This window comes from Drosophila mauritiana, unplaced genomic scaffold (genome assembly GCF_004382145.1).
Source record: "Drosophila mauritiana strain mau12 unplaced genomic scaffold, ASM438214v1 U_14, whole genome shotgun sequence".
In the NCBI taxonomy this organism is placed as follows: Eukaryota; Metazoa; Arthropoda; class Insecta; order Diptera; family Drosophilidae; genus Drosophila; species Drosophila mauritiana.
This window is the reverse complement of record NW_022881271.1, coordinates 24,714-42,801: the sequence shown is the minus strand read 5'-3', so window position 1 is coordinate 42,801 and position 18,088 is coordinate 24,714. Positions and strand designations below refer to the sequence as shown.

The 18,088-nt window shown below is 35.4% G+C and overlaps 3 non-coding genes and 1 pseudogene across 3 annotated transcripts; all 4 read left to right on the top strand.

Moving 5' to 3' along the window:
* The first annotated feature begins 3,036 nt into the window (after window positions 1-3,036).
* On the top strand, window positions 3,037-5,031 carry LOC117149106. Its single transcript, XR_004460039.1, has one exon. It is a non-coding gene; the product is annotated as a small subunit ribosomal RNA (ribosomal RNA).
* Window positions 5,032-5,717: 686 nt separating this feature from the next.
* On the top strand, window positions 5,718-5,896 carry LOC117149115. Its single transcript, XR_004460044.1, has one exon. It is a non-coding gene; the product is annotated as a 5.8S ribosomal RNA (ribosomal RNA).
* A 395-nt stretch (window positions 5,897-6,291) lies between these two features.
* Window positions 6,292-12,186, top strand: LOC117149109 (annotated as a pseudogene).
* Window positions 12,187-15,828: 3,642 nt separating this feature from the next.
* Window positions 15,829-17,823, top strand: LOC117149117. The gene has a single exon (XR_004460046.1). It is a non-coding gene; the product is annotated as a small subunit ribosomal RNA (ribosomal RNA).
* Window positions 17,824-18,088: the final 265 nt, after the last annotated feature.

The following is an 18,088-nucleotide window of genomic DNA, read 5'->3' as shown; positions in this document are numbered from 1 at the left end:
ATTTTGGCAATTATACGAGTAAATTAAATAATATACATATGAAAATGATTAATTATTATATGTATAAGGGAAAAAATGCTGAAATATTCCCATATTATCTTAGTATTATAGAGGAAAGACCGTTGCCGACCTCTGATATTGTTCAAAACTTATGTATTTATATGATTTTGGCAATTATATGAGTAAATTAAATAATATACATATAAAATGATTAAATATTATATGTATAAATGTATAAAGGAAAAAATGATGAAATATTCCCACATTATCTTAGTATTATAGAGGAAAGACCGTTGCTGACCTCTGATATTGTTCAAAACTTATGTATTTATATGATTTTGGCAATAATATGAGTAAATTAAATAATATACATATGAAAATGATTAATATTATATGTATAAATGTATAAGGGAAAAAATGCTGAAATATTCCCATATTATCTTAGTATTATAGAGGAAAGACCGTTGCTGACCTCTGATATTGTTCAAAACTTATGTATTTATATGATTTTGGCAATTATATGAGTAAATTAAATAATATACATATGAAAATTATTAATTATTATATGTATAGGGGAAAAAATGCTGAAATATTCCCACATTCTCTTAGTATTATAGAGAAAAGCCATTATAGTGAGAGGGTATAGTAGTGTAAACGACCGGAATTACGACAGAGGGTTCAAAAACTACTATAGGTAGGCAGTGGTTGCCGACCTCTCATATTGTTCAAAACTTATGTATTCATATGATTTTGGCAATTATATGAGTAAATTAAATAATATACATATGAAAATTATTAATTATTATATGTATAGGGGAAAAAATGCTGAAATATTCCCACATTCTCTTAGTATTATAGAGAAAAGCCATTATAGTGAGAGGGTATAGTAGTGTAAACGACCGGAATTACGACAGAGGGTTCAAAAACTACTATAGGTAGGCAGTGGTTGCCGACCTCTCATATTGTTCAAAACTTATGTATTCATATGATTTTGGCAATTATATGAGTAAATTAAATAATATACATATGAAAATTATTAATTATTATATGTATAAGGGAAAAAATGCTGAAAATATCCCACATTCTCTTAGTATAATAGAGAAAAGCCATTATAGTGAGAGGGTATAGTAGTGTAAACGACCGGAATTACGACAGAGGGTTCAAAAACTACTATAGGTAGGCAGTGGTTGCCGACCTCTCATATTGTTCAAAACTTATGTATTCATATGATTTTGGCAATAATATGAGTAAATTAAATAATATACATATGAAAATGATTAATTATTATATGTATAAGGGAAAAAATGCTGAAAATATCCCACATTCTCTTAGTATTATAGAGAAAAGCCATTATAGTGAGAGGGTATAGTAGTGTAAACGACCGGAATTACGACAGAGGGTTCAAAAACTACTATAGGTAGGCAGTGGTTGCCGACCTCTCATATTGTTCAAAACTTATGTATTCATATGATTTTGGCAATAATATGAGTAAATTAAATAATATACATATGAAAATGATTAATTATTATATGTATAAGGGAAAAAATGCTGAAAATATCCCACATTCTCTTAGTATTATAGAGAAAAGCCATTATAGTGAGAGGGTATAGTAGTGTAAACGACCGGAATTACGACAGAGGGTTCAAAAACTACTATAGGTAGGCAGTGGTTGCCGACCTCTCATATTGTTCAAAACTTATGTATTCATATGATTTTGGCAATAATATGAGTAAATTAAATAATATACATATGAAAATGATTAATTATTATATGTATAAGGGAAAAAATGCTGAAAATATCCCACATTCTCTTAGTATTATAGAGAAAAGCCATTATAGTGAGAGGGTATAGTAGTGTAAACGACCGGAATTACGACAGAGGGTTCAAAAACTACTATAGGTAGGCAGTGGTTGCCGACCTCTCATATTGTTCAAAACTTATGTATTCATATGATTTTGGCAATAATATGAGTAAATTAAATAATATACATATGAAAATGATTAATTATTATATGTATAAGGGAAAAAATAATCATATTATATATGAATAATGGAAAAAAAATGAAATGTTCCTATAATCTCTTAATATATAAGAGAATAGCCCGTATGTTGGGTGGCAAACGGAATTGAAAATACCCGCTTTGAGGACAGCGGGTTCAAAAACTACTATAGGTAGGCAGTGGTTGCCGACCTCCCGCATTATTCGAAATATTTATTTCGGATTATGTTTATATTGGTTACATACAATAAAGTATATTATTATCCGTACAAATTTGTTTCTCAGTTCTATAGAACACGGGACTTGGCTCCGCGGATAATAGGAATATACGCTTTATAGATAATATCGTTGAAACAAAAGTCAAGTTTCTATTATATATAGAATAACAAATCGTTTCCATATATTATCGTTAATTTTTGGAGGCAGGCAAATATTAATTTATTACCTGCCGTATAGTTGGATTATTATATCGTTACGGTATAATACAAATATGGATTCTTATGAAAGAAATATAAAATTATATATTAAATGTGGAAATATTATCATATGCGCTTGGTTTTATGTTATATATTACCAGAGATATATATGAAAAGAGATAAATTTTAAATTTATCTTCAAAATGCAAATGATTTAACTTAATATTTATATTGGTTAAACAAAAATTGTACATGTGTGGATACAATAATTATGTATGTTGGAAATAAAATGATATTTTATAATGAAATATGTATGTATAAAAAGATAAAATTATAGAAATATATATATTACAATAATTAGATGAAATTCTTGTTATATTGGTAAAACAAGTATAAATTAAAAATGAAAATATGGATTACGAATGCTATATAAAAATGGCCGTAATCGAATGGATTTTTTACTTATATATTTAAAATTTTACCCAAAGGCGAAATATTGAATTTTATTCAATATAATAAAAATCATGGAATTATATAAAGTGAAAAATCTATATATCTATATATCTATTATATTGCTTATTTCGATTCAAAATATATGAATGGAATATGAAGGAAAAACATTATTCTGGTTGATCCTGCCAGTAGTTATATGCTTGTCTCAAAGATTAAGCCATGCATGTCTAAGTACACACGAATTAAAAGTGAAACCGCAAAAGGCTCATTATATCAGTTATGGTTCCTTAGATCGTTAACAGTTACTTGGATAACTGTGGTAATTCTAGAGCTAATACATGCAATTAAAACATGAACCTTATGGGACATGTGCTTTTATTAGGCTAAAACCAAGCGATCGCAAGATCGTTATATTGGTTGAACTCTAGATAACATGCAGATCGTATGGTCTTGTACCGACGACAGATCTTTCAAATGTCTGCCCTATCAACTTTTGATGGTAGTATCTAGGACTACCATGGTTGCAACGGGTAACGGGGAATCAGGGTTCGATTCCGGAGAGGGAGCCTGAGAAACGGCTACCACATCTAAGGAAGGCAGCAGGCGCGTAAATTACCCACTCCCAGCTCGGGGAGGTAGTGACGAAAAATAACAATACAGGACTCATATCCGAGGCCCTGTAATTGGAATGAGTACACTTTAAATCCTTTAACAAGGACCAATTGGAGGGCAAGTCTGGTGCCAGCAGCCGCGGTAATTCCAGCTCCAATAGCGTATATTAAAGTTGTTGCGGTTAAAACGTTCGTAGTTGAACTTGTGCTTCATACGGGTAGTACAACTTACAATTGTGGTTAGTACTATACCTTTATGTATGTAAGCGTATTACCGGTGGAGTTCTTATATGTGATTAAATACTTGTATTTTTTCATATGTTCCTCCTATTTAAAAACCTGCACTAGTGCTCTTAAACGAGTGTTATTGTGGGCCGGTACTATTACTTTGAACAAATTAGAGTGCTTAAAGCAGGCTTCAAATGCCTGAATATTCTGTGCATGGGATAATGAAATAAGACCTCTGTTCTGCTTTCATTGGTTTTCAGATCAAGAGGTAATGATTAATAGAAGCAGTTTGGGGGCATTAGTATTACGACGCGAGAGGTGAAATTCTTGGACCGTCGTAAGACTAACTTAAGCGAAAGCATTTGCCAAAGATGTTTTCATTAATCAAGAACGAAAGTTAGAGGTTCGAAGGCGATCAGATACCGCCCTAGTTCTAACCATAAACGATGCCAGCTAGCAATTGGGTGTAGCTACTTTTATGGCTCTCTCAGTCGCTTCCCGGGAAACCAAAGCTTTTGGGCTCCGGGGGAAGTATGGTTGCAAAGCTGAAACTTAAAGGAATTGACGGAAGGGCACCACCAGGAGTGGAGCCTGCGGCTTAATTTGACTCAACACGGGAAAACTTACCAGGTCCGAACATAAGTGTGTAAGACAGATTGATAGCTCTTTCTCGAATCTATGGGTGGTGGTGCATGGCCGTTCTTAGTTCGTGGAGTGATTTGTCTGGTTAATTCCGATAACGAACGAGACTCAAATATATTAAATAGATATCTTCAGGATTATGGTGCTGAAGCTTATGTAGCCTTCATTCATGGTGGCAGTAAAATGTTTATTGTGTTTGAATGTGTTTATGTAAGTGGAGCCGTACCTGTTGGTTTGTCCCATTATAAGGACACTAGCTTCTTAAATGGACAAATTGCGTCTAGCAATAATGAGATTGAGCAATAACAGGTCTGTGATGCCCTTAGATGTCCTGGGCTGCACGCGCGCTACAATGAAAGTATCAACGTGTATTTCCTAGACCGAGAGGTCCGGGTAAACCGCTGAACCACTTTCATGCTTGGGATTGTGAACTGAAACTGTTCACATGAACTTGGAATTCCCAGTAAGTGTGAGTCATTAACTCGCATTGATTACGTCCCTGCCCTTTGTACACACCGCCCGTCGCTACTACCGATTGAATTATTTAGTGAGGTCTCCGGACGTGATCACTGTGACGCCTTGCGTGTTACGGTTGTTTCGCAAAAGTTGACCGAACTTGATTATTTAGAGGAAGTAAAAGTCGTAACAAGGTTTCCGTAGGTGAACCTGCGGAAGGATCATTATTGTATAATATCCTTATCGTTAATAAACATTTGTTATAATACAAATAAATACAATTTACCAAAATAAAAATATTACAAAATGATTCCACGGAATCAAAAGTTAAAGTCAAAATAAAATGAAGATGGCTTTTATTTTATATGTGGGGCTTGGCAACCTCATAAAAAGACTTTAACATTATTAATGTTGTTGTGCGTATTTGTGGCAGTACCTACTACAACAATGGCGTTTCCTATAAAAACAAATTCTCGAAAATGGAAATCGAAGAAACTGAACAAAATTTGAAAGTAGAAGTCGAATTAAAATTAAAATAATTTTGAATGTGGTATTCAAAATAAGTGTGTGTGTATATGGACCATAATATACACGCGTTGCGAATATGTATTGTTCATCTATGTTATGAGCATACGTTGGCTAATGCAACAACCTAAAATATACAATGTTTGTACCTGTCATCCATCAGGTTAATGTTTTATATAAATTTTGCAGTATGTGTCACCCAAAATAGCAAACCATAACCAGATTTTTATGATACATAATGCTTATATGAAACTAAGACATATCGCAACATTTATTTTTAGGTATAAAAATAAATTTATTGAAGGAATTGATATATGCCAGTAAAATGGTGTATTTTTAATTTCTTTCAATAAAAACAATATTGATATTATATAAAAATGAATTATAAAACTCTAAGCGGTGGATCACTCGGCTCATGGGTCGATGAAGAACGCAGCAAACTGTGCGTCATCGTGTGAACTGCAGGACACATGAACATCGACATTTTGAACGCATATCGCAGTCCATGCTGTTATGTACTTTAATTAATTTTATAGTGCTGCTTGGACTACATATGGTTGAGGGTTGTAAGACTATGCTAATTAAGTTGTTTATAAATTTTTTATAAGCATATGGTATATTATTGGATTAAATAATGATTTTATTCATAATATTAAAAAAGAAATGAAAAACATTATCTCACATTTGAATGTGAAAAACGAAGAGAAATATTTTCTTTTTCAATCAAATAATACTGAGAAATGTCTAGCATAAAAAATTGAAATATTTTTCATCTAGAATTGTCTCTTATTAATGATTCGGAAAAAGAAAAATCTTGGTTTTGTTATTATTCTTCGTTGGTTCGTTAAATGGATAAAAAATAACTTTGCTTACAAGAACTATTGGAACTATTTATAACGAATTTAATTGATTGTTTTATCATTTATAAATAAAGAATTTATGGCAAAATATAGTTATATATACAACCTCAACTCATATGGGACTACCCCCTGAATTTAAGCATATTAATTAGGGGAGGAAAAGAAACTAACAAGGATTTTCTTAGTAGCGGCGAGCGAAAAGAAAACAGTTCAGCACTAAGTCACTTTGTCTATATGGCAAATGTGAGATGCAGTGTATGGAGCGTCAATATTCTAGTATGAGAAATTAATGATTTAAGTCCTTCTTAAATGAGGCCATTTACCCATAGAGGGTGCCAGGCCCGTATAACGTTAATGATTACTAGATGATGTTTCCAAAGAGTCGTGTTGCTTGATAGTGCAGCACTAAGTGGGTGGTAAACTCCATCTAAAACTAAATATAACCATGAGACCGATAGTAAACAAGTACCGTGAGGGAAAGTTGAAAAGAACTCTGAATAGAGAGTTAAACAGTACGTGAAACTGCTTAGAGGTTAAGCCCGATGAACCTGAATATCCGTTATGGAAAATTCATCATTAAAATTGTAATATTTAAATAATATTATTAAGAATAATGTGCATTTTTTCCATATAAGGACATTGTAATCTATTAGCATATCCCAAATTTATCATAAAATATAACTTATAGTTTATTCCAATTAAATTGCTTGCATTTTAACACAGAATAAATGTTATTAATTTGATAAAGTGCTGATAGATTTATATTATTACAGAGCGTTAATTTTTCGGAATTATATAATGGCATAATTATCATTGATTTTTGTGTTTATTATATGCTCTTGTATGATTAACAATGCGAAAGATTCAGGATACCTTCGGGACCCGTCTTGAAACACGGACCAAGGAGTCTAACATATGTGCAAGTTATTGGGATGTAAACCTAATAGCGTAATTAACTTGACTAATAATGGGATTAGTTTTTTAGCTATTTATAGCTAATTAACACAATCCCGGGGCGTTCTATATAGTTATGTATAATGTATATTTATATTATTTATGCCTCTAACTGGAACGTACCTTGAGCATATATGCTGTGACCCGAAAGATGGTGAACTATACTTGATCAGGTTGAAGTCAGGGGAAACCCTGATGGAAGACCGAAACAGTTCTGACGTGCAAATCGATTGTCAGAATTGAGTATAGGGGCGAAAGACCAATCGAACCATCTAGTAGCTGGTTCCTTCCGAAGTTTCCCTCAGGATAGCTGGTGCATTTTAATATTATATAAAATAATCTTATCTGGTAAAGCGAATGATTAGAGGCCTTAGGGTCGAAACGATCTTAACCTATTCTCAAACTTTAAATGGGTAAGAACCTTAACTTTCTTGATATGAAGTTCAAGGTTATGATATAATGTGCCCAGTGGGCCACTTTTGGTAAGCAGAACTGGCGCTGTGGGATGAACCAAACGTAATGTTACGGTGCCCAAATTAACAACTCATGCAGATACCATGAAAGGCGTTGGTTGCTTAAAACAGCAGGACGGTGATCATGGAAGTCGAAATCCGCTAAGGAGTGTGTAACAACTCACCTGCCGAAGCAACTAGCCCTTAAAATGGATGGCGCTTAAGTTGTATACCTATACATTACCGCTAAAGTAGATGATTTATATTACTTGTGATATAAATTTTGAAACTTTAGTGAGTAGGAAGGTACAATGGTATGCGTAGAAGTGTTTGGCGTAAGCCTGCATGGAGCTGCCATTGGTACAGATCTTGGTGGTAGTAGCAAATAATCGAATGAGACCTTGGAGGACTGAAGTGGAGAAGGGTTTCGTGTGAACAGTGGTTGATCACGAGTTAGTCGGTCCTAAGTTCAAGGCGAAAGCCGAAAATTTTCAAGTAAAACAAAAATGCCTAACTATATAAACAAAGCGAATATAATACACTTGAATAATTTTGAACGAAAGGGAATACGGTTCCAATTCCGTAACCTGTTGAGTATCCGTTTGTTATTAAATATGGGCCTCGTGCTCATCCTGGCAACAGGAACGACCATAAAGAAGCCGTCGAGAGATATCGGAAGAGTTTTCTTTTCTGTTTTATAGCCGTACTACCATGGAAGTCTTTCGCAGAGAGATATGGTAGATGGGCTAGAAGAGCATGACATATACTGTTGTGTCGATATTTTCTCCTCGGACCTTGAAAATTTATGGTGGGGACACGCAAACTTCTCAACAGGCCGTACCAATATCCGCAGCTGGTCTCCAAGGTGAAGAGTCTCTAGTCGATAGAATAATGTAGGTAAGGGAAGTCGGCAAATTAGATCCGTAACTTCGGGATAAGGATTGGCTCTGAAGATTGAGATAGTCGGGCTTGATTGGGAAACAATAACATGGTTTATGTGCTCGTTCTGGGTAAATAGAGTTTCTAGCATTTATGTTAGTTACTTGTTCCCCGGATAGTTTAGTTACGTAGCCAATTGTGGAACTTTCTTGCTAAAATTTTTAAGAATACTATTTGGGTTAAACCAATTAGTTCTTATCAATTATAACGATTATCAATTAACAATCAATTCAGAACTGGCACGGACTTGGGGAATCCGACTGTCTAATTAAAACAAAGCATTGTGATGGCCCTAGCGGGTGTTGACACAATGTGATTTCTGCCCAGTGCTCTGAATGTCAAAGTGAAGAAATTCAAGTAAGCGCGGGTCAACGGCGGGAGTAACTATGACTCTCTATCGCATGCATCTATATATGACACCTTACGTGCTTATGGTGCGCCAAAGGGCTTCGTTGACTACGTACAGAATACGTACGAGGGTGGCGGTACCAGTCTCAATGGGGACGGTTGGAGTTCAGAGGAATTCGTCCCTGCTAGAGGAGTGAAGCAGGGTGACCCTTTGTCTCCTATTCTATTTAACTTGGTAATGGACAGGTTACTTAGAAACCTACCCAGCGAAATTGGTGCCAGAGTCGGAAATGCCATTACTAACGCGGCCGCGTTTGCAGATGATTTGGTACTATTTGCTGAAACTCGAATGGGACTTCAAGTATTGTTGGACAGAACGTTGGATTTTCTATCTCTCGTCGGCCTCAAACTTAATGCCGACAAATGTTTTACCGTTGGCATTAAGGGCCAGCCGAAACAGAAGTGTACCGTGCTAGAGGCACAGAGCTTTTACGTAGGCTCAAGAGAGATTCCATCATTGAAGCGAACGGACGAGTGGAAGTACTTAGGCATCAACTTCACTGCAACTGGGAGGGTTCGATGCAATCCGGCCGAGGACATTGGTCCAAAGCTACAAAGATTGACAAAGGCCCCCCTCAAACCACAACAGAGGATGTTCGCCCTAAGGACTGTCCTTATCCCACAGCTCTATCACAAGTTAGCCCTTGGGAGTGTGGCGATAGGCGTCCTACGAAAAACTGACAAACTAATACGATACTATGTGCGAAGATGGCTAAATCTTCCGCTGGATGTGCCGATAGCATTCATTCACGCAGCCCCAAAAAGTGGAGGTCTCGGAATTCCATCACTTAGATGGGTAGCTCCAATGTTAAGGCTAAGACGTTTGAGTAACATTAAATGGCCTCACCTCACGCAAAACGAGGTAGCCAGCTCTTTCCTCGAAGCCGAAAAACAACGGGCCCGAGATAGATTATTTGCAGAACAACATGAATTGTTATCGCGTCCGGCAATAGAAAAATATTGGGCGAACAAATTGTACCTCTCAGTTGATGGCAGCGGACTCCGTGAAGCGGGCCATTGGGGACCGCAACACGGGTGGGTTAATCAACCCACGCGTTTACTAACAGGAAAGGAATATATAGACGGTATTCGTCTGCGGATAAATGCCCTACCCACGAAGTCTCGTACTACAAGGGGAAGGCACGAATTGGAACGACAGTGTCGTGCAGGATGTGACGCTCCCGAAACAACAAACCATATAATGCAAAAATGTTACCGATCGCATGGGAGGCGCGTAGCTAGACACAACTGCGTAGTAAATCGAATCAAGCGGGGACTTGAGGAGAGAGGCTGCGCGGTCATTGTTGAACCAAGTCTGCAGTGCGAATCCGGCCTTAATAAACCGGACCTGGTGGCACTACGACAAAATCACATTGATGTGATCGACATACAAATTGTGACAGACGGACACTCTATGGATGATGCGCACCAGCGCAAAATCAATAGATACGACAGACCGGACATACGAACTGAATTGCGTCGCAGATTCGAAGCCGCAGGTGACATTGAATTCCATTCTGCCACCCTGAACTGGAGGGGGATCTGGAGTGGTCAATCCGTTAAAAGATTGATAGCGAAGGGTCTCCTCAGCAAATATGATAGTCATATCATTAGCGTCCAGGTTATGAGAGGCAGTCTCGGTTGTTTTAAACAGTTCATGTACCTGAGCGGGTTTTCCCGAGATTGGACTTAGCTAAAACGTTTGGTTCAAAACATTTGCTTGCTGTCTTGGCATAACATCAATAAAGGCATAAACATCGCAAATAATGGTAATATATAAATGGCTATGAGGATGGTTTTAGTACGTAGGCGTTGCGGAACTTCGGTTCAGCAATGAATCGTGCATGCTAGGAAACTGAAGTGTTGACAGACCTAGTATCTTTCGATAGATTTCCATACCTCCGCGATCAAAAAAAAAAAAAAAAATAGCCAAATGCCTCGTCATCTAATTAGTGACGCGCATGAATGGATTAACGAGATTCCTACTGTCCCTATCTACTATCTAGCGAAACCACAGCCAAGGGAACGGGCTTGGAATAATTAGCGGGGAAAGAAGACCCTTTTGAGCTTGACTCTAATCTGGCAGTGTAAGGAGACATAAGAGGTGTAGAATAAGTGGGAGATATTAGACCTCGGTTTGGTATCGTCAATGAAATACCACTACTCTTATTGTTTCCTTACTTACTTGATTAAATGGAACGTGTATCATTTCCTAGCCATTATACGGATATATTTATTATATCTTATGGTATTGGGTTTTGATGCAAGCTTCTTGATCAAAGTATCACGAGTTTGTTATATAATCGCAAACAAATTCTTTAATAAAACGATGCATTTATGTATTTTTGATTTGAAAATTTGGTATAACTCCAATTACTCAGGTATGATCCAATTCAAGGACATTGCCAGGTAGGGAGTTTGACTGGGGCGGTACATCTCTCAAATAATAACGGAGGTGTCCCAAGGCCAGCTCAGTGCGGACAGAAACCACACATAGAGCAAAAGGGCAAATGCTGACTTGATCTCGGTGTTCAGTACACACAGGGACAGCAAAAGCTCGGCCTATCGATCCTTTTGGTTTAAAGAGTTTTTAACAAGAGGTGTCAGAAAAGTTACCATAGGGATAACTGGCTTGTGGCGGCCAAGCGTTCATAGCGACGTCGCTTTTTGATCCTTCGATGTCGGCTCTTCCTATCATTGTGAAGCAAAATTCACCAAGCGTTGGATTGTTCACCCATGCAAGGGAACGTGAGCTGGGTTTAGACCGTCGTGAGACAGGTTAGTTTTACCCTACTAATGACAAAACGTTGTTGCGACAGCATTCCTGCGTAGTACGAGAGGAACCGCAGGTACGGACCAATGGCACAATACTTGTTCGAGCGAACAGTGGTATGACGCTACGTCCGTTGGATTATGCCTGAACGCCTCTAAGGTCGTATCCGTGCTGGACTGCAATGATAAATAAGGGGCAATTTGCATTGTATGGCTTCTAAACCATTTAAAGTTTATAATTTATTTTATAAACGACAATGGATGTGATGCCAATGTAATTTGTAACATAGTAAATTAGGAGGATCTTCGATCACCTGATGCCGCGCTAGTTACATATAAAAGCATTATTTAATACAATGACAAAGCCTAGAATCAATTGTAAACGACTTTTGTAACAGGCAAGGTGTTGTAAGTGGTTGAGCAGCTGCCATACTGCGATCCACTGAAGCTTATCCTTTGCTTGATGATTCGATAAATAAATGATTTTTCCTGTAGCCAAACAAACACCTCGTCATCAATTTAGTGACGCATATGATATTGTCCCTATCATATAATTTTTGATATAAAGACTTTAAAGAATTATATCAAGTTGCCAAATACCTCGTCATCAATTTAGTGACGCATATGATATTGTCCCTATCGTATAATTTTTGATATAAAGACTTTAAAGAATTCTATCACGTTGCCAAATACCTCGTCATCAATTTAGTGACGCATATGATATTGTCCCTATCATATAATTAATATAAAGACTTTAATGAATTGTGTCAAGTTGCCAAACACCTCGTCATCAATTTAGTGACGCATATGATATTGTCCCTATCATATAATTTTTGATATAAAAACTTTAAAGAATTGTATCAAGTTGCCAAATACCTCGTCATCAATTTAGTGACGCATATGATATTGTCTCTATCATATAATTAATATAAAGACTTTAATGAATTGTGTCAAGTTGCCAAACACCTCGTCATCAATTTAGTGACGCATATGATATTGTCCCTATCATATAATTTTTGATATAAAAACTTTAAAGAATTGTATCAAGTTGCCAAATACCTCGTCATCAATTTAGTGACGCATATGATATTGTCCCTATCATATAATTAATATAAAGACTTTAATGAATTGTGTCAAGTTGCCAAACACCTCGTCATCAATTTAGTGACGCATATGATATTGTCCCTATCATATAATTTTTGATATAAAAACTTTAAAGAATTGTATCAAGTTGCCAAATACCTCGTCATCAATTTAGTGACGCATATGATATTGTCTCTATCATATAATTAATATAAAGACTTTAATGATTTGTGTCACGTTGCCAAACACCTCGTCATCAATTTAGTGACGCATATGATATTGTCCCTATCATATAATTAATATAAAGACTTTTTAAAGAATTGTATCAAGTTGCCAAACACCTCGTCATCAACTACTATATTATGGTTGCGCCGACCTCTCATATTGTATTCTCTTATGTCTTCATAGGATTTTGGCAATTATACGAGTAAATTAAATAATATACATATGAAAATGATTAATTATTATATGTATAAGGGAAAAAATGCTGAAATATTCCCATATTATCTTAGTATTATAGAGGAAAGACCGTTGCCGACCTCTGATATTGTTCAAAACTTATGTATTTATTTGATTTTGGCAATTATATGAGTAAATTAAATAATATACATATAAAATGATTAAATATTATATGTATAAATGTATAAGGGAAAAAATGATGAAATATTCCCATATTATCTTAGTATTATAGAGGAAAGACCGTTGCTGACCTCTGATATTGTTCAAAACTTATGTATTTATATGATTTTGGCAATTATATGAGTAAATTAAATAATATACATATGAAAATTATTAATTATTATATGTATAGGGGAAAAAATGCTGAAATATTCCCACATTCTCTTAGTATTATAGAGAAAAGCCATTATAGTGAGAGGGTATAGTAGTGTAAACGACCGAATTACGACAGAGGTTCAAAAACTACTATAGGTAGGCAGTGGTTGCCGACCTCTCATATTGTTCAAAACTTATGTATACATATGATTTTGGCAATTATATGAGTAAATTAAATAATATACATATGAAAATTATTAATTATTATATGTATAGGGGAAAAAATGCTGAAATATTCCCACATTCTCTTAGTATTATAGAGAAAAGCCATTATAGTGAGAGGGTATAGTAGTGTAAACGACCGGAATTACGACAGAGGGTTCAAAAACTACTATAGGTAGGCAGTGGTTGCCGACCTCTCATATTGTTCAAAACTTATGTATTCATATGATTTTGGCAATTATATGAGTAAATTAAATAATATACATATGAAAATTATTAATTATTATATGTATAAGGGAAAAAATGCTGAAAATATCCCACATTCTCTTAGTATTATAGAGAAAAGCCATTATAGTGAGAGGGTATAGTAGTGTAAACGACCGGAATTACGACAGAGGGTTCAAAAACTACTATAGGTAGGCAGTGGTTGCCGACCTCTCATATTGTTCAAAACTTATGTATTCATATGATTTTGGCAATAATATGAGTAAATTAAATAATATACATATGAAAATGATTAATTATTATATGTATAAGGGAAAAAATGCTGAAAATATCCCACATTCTCTTAGTATTATAGAGAAAAGCCATTATAGTGAGAGGGTATAGTAGTGTAAACGACCGGAATTACGACAGAGGGTTCAAAAACTACTATAGGTAGGCAGTGGTTGCCGACCTCTCATATTGTTCAAAACTTATGTATTCATATGATTTTGGCAATAATATGAGTAAATTAAATAATATACATATGAAAATGATTAATTATTATATGTATAAGGGAAAAAATGCTGAAAATATCCCACATTCTCTTAGTATTATAGAGAAAAGCCATTATAGTGAGAGGGTATAGTAGTGTAAACGACCGGAATTACGACAGAGGGTTCAAAAACTACTATAGGTAGGCAGTGGTTGCCGACCTCTCATATTGTTCAAAACTTATGTATTCATATGATTTTGGCAATAATATGAGTAAATTAAATAATATACATATGAAAATGATTAATTATTATATGTATAAGGGAAAAAATAATCATATTATATATGAATAATGGAAAAAAAATGAAATGTTCCTATAATCTCTTAATATATAAGAGAATAGCCCGTATGTTGGGTGGCAAACGGAATTGAAAATACCCGCTTTGAGGACAGCGGGTTCAAAAACTACTATAGGTAGGCAGTGGTTGCCGACCTCCCGCATTATTCGAAATATTTATTTCGGATTATGTTTATATTGGTTACATACAATAAAGTATATTATTATCCGTACAAATTTGTTTCTCAGTTCTATAGAACACGGGACTTGGCTCCGCGGATAATAGGAATATACGCTTTATAGATAATATCGTTGAAACAAAAGTCAAGTTTCTATTATATATAGAATAACAAATCGTTTCCATATATTATCGTTAATTTTTGGAGGCAGGCAAATATTAATTTATTACCTGCCGTATAGTTGGATTATTATATCGTTACGGTATAATACAAATATGGATTCTTATGAAAGAAATATAAAATTATATATTAAATGTGGAAATATTATCATATGCGCTTGGTTTTATGTTATATATTACCAGAGATATATATGAAAAGAGATAAATTTTAAATTTATCTTCAAAATGCAAATGATTTAACTTAATATTTATATTGGTTAAACAAAAATTGTACATGTGTGGATACAATAATTATGTATGTTGGAAATAAAATGATATTTTATAATGAAATATGTATGTATAAAAAGATAAAATTATAGAAATATATATATTACAATAATTAGATGAAATTCTTGTTATATTGGTAAAACAAGTATAAATTAAAAATGAAAATATGGATTACGAATGCTATATAAAAATGGCCGTAATCGAATGGATTTTTTACTTATATATTTAAAATTTTACCCAAAGGCGAAATATTGAATTTTATTCAATATAATAAAAATCATGGAATTATATAAAGTGAAAAATCTATATATCTATATATCTATTATATTGCTTATTTCGATTCAAAATATATGAATGGAATATGAAGGAAAAACATTATTCTGGTTGATCCTGCCAGTAGTTATATGCTTGTCTCAAAGATTAAGCCATGCATGTCTAAGTACACACGAATTAAAAGTGAAACCGCAAAAGGCTCATTATATCAGTTATGGTTCCTTAGATCGTTAACAGTTACTTGGATAACTGTGGTAATTCTAGAGCTAATACATGCAATTAAAACATGAACCTTATGGGACATGTGCTTTTATTAGGCTAAAACCAAGCGATCGCAAGATCGTTATATTGGTTGAACTCTAGATAACATGCAGATCGTATGGTCTTGTACCGACGACAGATCTTTCAAATGTCTGCCCTATCAACTTTTGATGGTAGTATCTAGGACTACCATGGTTGCAACGGGTAACGGGGAATCAGGGTTCGATTCCGGAGAGGGAGCCTGAGAAACGGCTACCACATCTAAGGAAGGCAGCAGGCGCGTAAATTACCCACTCCCAGCTCGGGGAGGTAGTGACGAAAAATAACAATACAGGACTCATATCCGAGGCCCTGTAATTGGAATGAGTACACTTTAAATCCTTTAACAAGGACCAATTGGAGGGCAAGTCTGGTGCCAGCAGCCGCGGTAATTCCAGCTCCAATAGCGTATATTAAAGTTGTTGCGGTTAAAACGTTCGTAGTTGAACTTGTGCTTCATACGGGTAGTACAACTTACAATTGTGGTTAGTACTATACCTTTATGTATGTAAGCGTATTACCGGTGGAGTTCTTATATGTGATTAAATACTTGTATTTTTTCATATGTTCCTCCTATTTAAAAACCTGCACTAGTGCTCTTAAACGAGTGTTATTGTGGGCCGGTACTATTACTTTGAACAAATTAGAGTGCTTAAAGCAGGCTTCAAATGCCTGAATATTCTGTGCATGGGATAATGAAATAAGACCTCTGTTCTGCTTTCATTGGTTTTCAGATCAAGAGGTAATGATTAATAGAAGCAGTTTGGGGGCATTAGTATTACGACGCGAGAGGTGAAATTCTTGGACCGTCGTAAGACTAACTTAAGCGAAAGCATTTGCCAAAGATGTTTTCATTAATCAAGAACGAAAGTTAGAGGTTCGAAGGCGATCAGATACCGCCCTAGTTCTAACCATAAACGATGCCAGCTAGCAATTGGGTGTAGCTACTTTTATGGCTCTCTCAGTCGCTTCCCGGGAAACCAAAGCTTTTGGGCTCCGGGGGAAGTATGGTTGCAAAGCTGAAACTTAAAGGAATTGACGGAAGGGCACCACCAGGAGTGGAGCCTGCGGCTTAATTTGACTCAACACGGGAAAACTTACCAGGTCCGAACATAAGTGTGTAAGACAGATTGATAGCTCTTTCTCGAATCTATGGGTGGTGGTGCATGGCCGTTCTTAGTTCGTGGAGTGATTTGTCTGGTTAATTCCGATAACGAACGAGACTCAAATATATTAAATAGATATCTTCAGGATTATGGTGCTGAAGCTTATGTAGCCTTCATTCATGGTGGCAGTAAAATGTTTATTGTGTTTGAATGTGTTTATGTAAGTGGAGCCGTACCTGTTGGTTTGTCCCATTATAAGGACACTAGCTTCTTAAATGGACAAATTGCGTCTAGCAATAATGAGATTGAGCAATAACAGGTCTGTGATGCCCTTAGATGTCCTGGGCTGCACGCGCGCTACAATGAAAGTATCAACGTGTATTTCCTAGACCGAGAGGTCCGGGTAAACCGCTGAACCACTTTCATGCTTGGGATTGTGAACTGAAACTGTTCACATGAACTTGGAATTCCCAGTAAGTGTGAGTCATTAACTCGCATTGATTACGTCCCTGCCCTTTGTACACACCGCCCGTCGCTACTACCGATTGAATTATTTAGTGAGGTCTCCGGACGTGATCACTGTGACGCCTTGCGTGTTACGGTTGTTTCGCAAAAGTTGACCGAACTTGATTATTTAGAGGAAGTAAAAGTCGTAACAAGGTTTCCGTAGGTGAACCTGCGGAAGGATCATTATTGTATAATATCCTTATCGTTAATAAACATTTGTTATAATACAAATAAATACAATTTACCAAAATAAAAATATTACAAAATGATTCCACGGAATCAAAAGTTAAAGTCAAAATAAAATGAAGATGGCTTTTATTTTATATGTGGGGCTTGGCAACCTCATAAAAAGACTTTAACATTATTAATGTTGTTGTGCGTATTTGTGGCAGTACCTACTACAACAATGGCGTTTCCTATAAAAACAAATTCTCGAAAATGGAAATCGAAG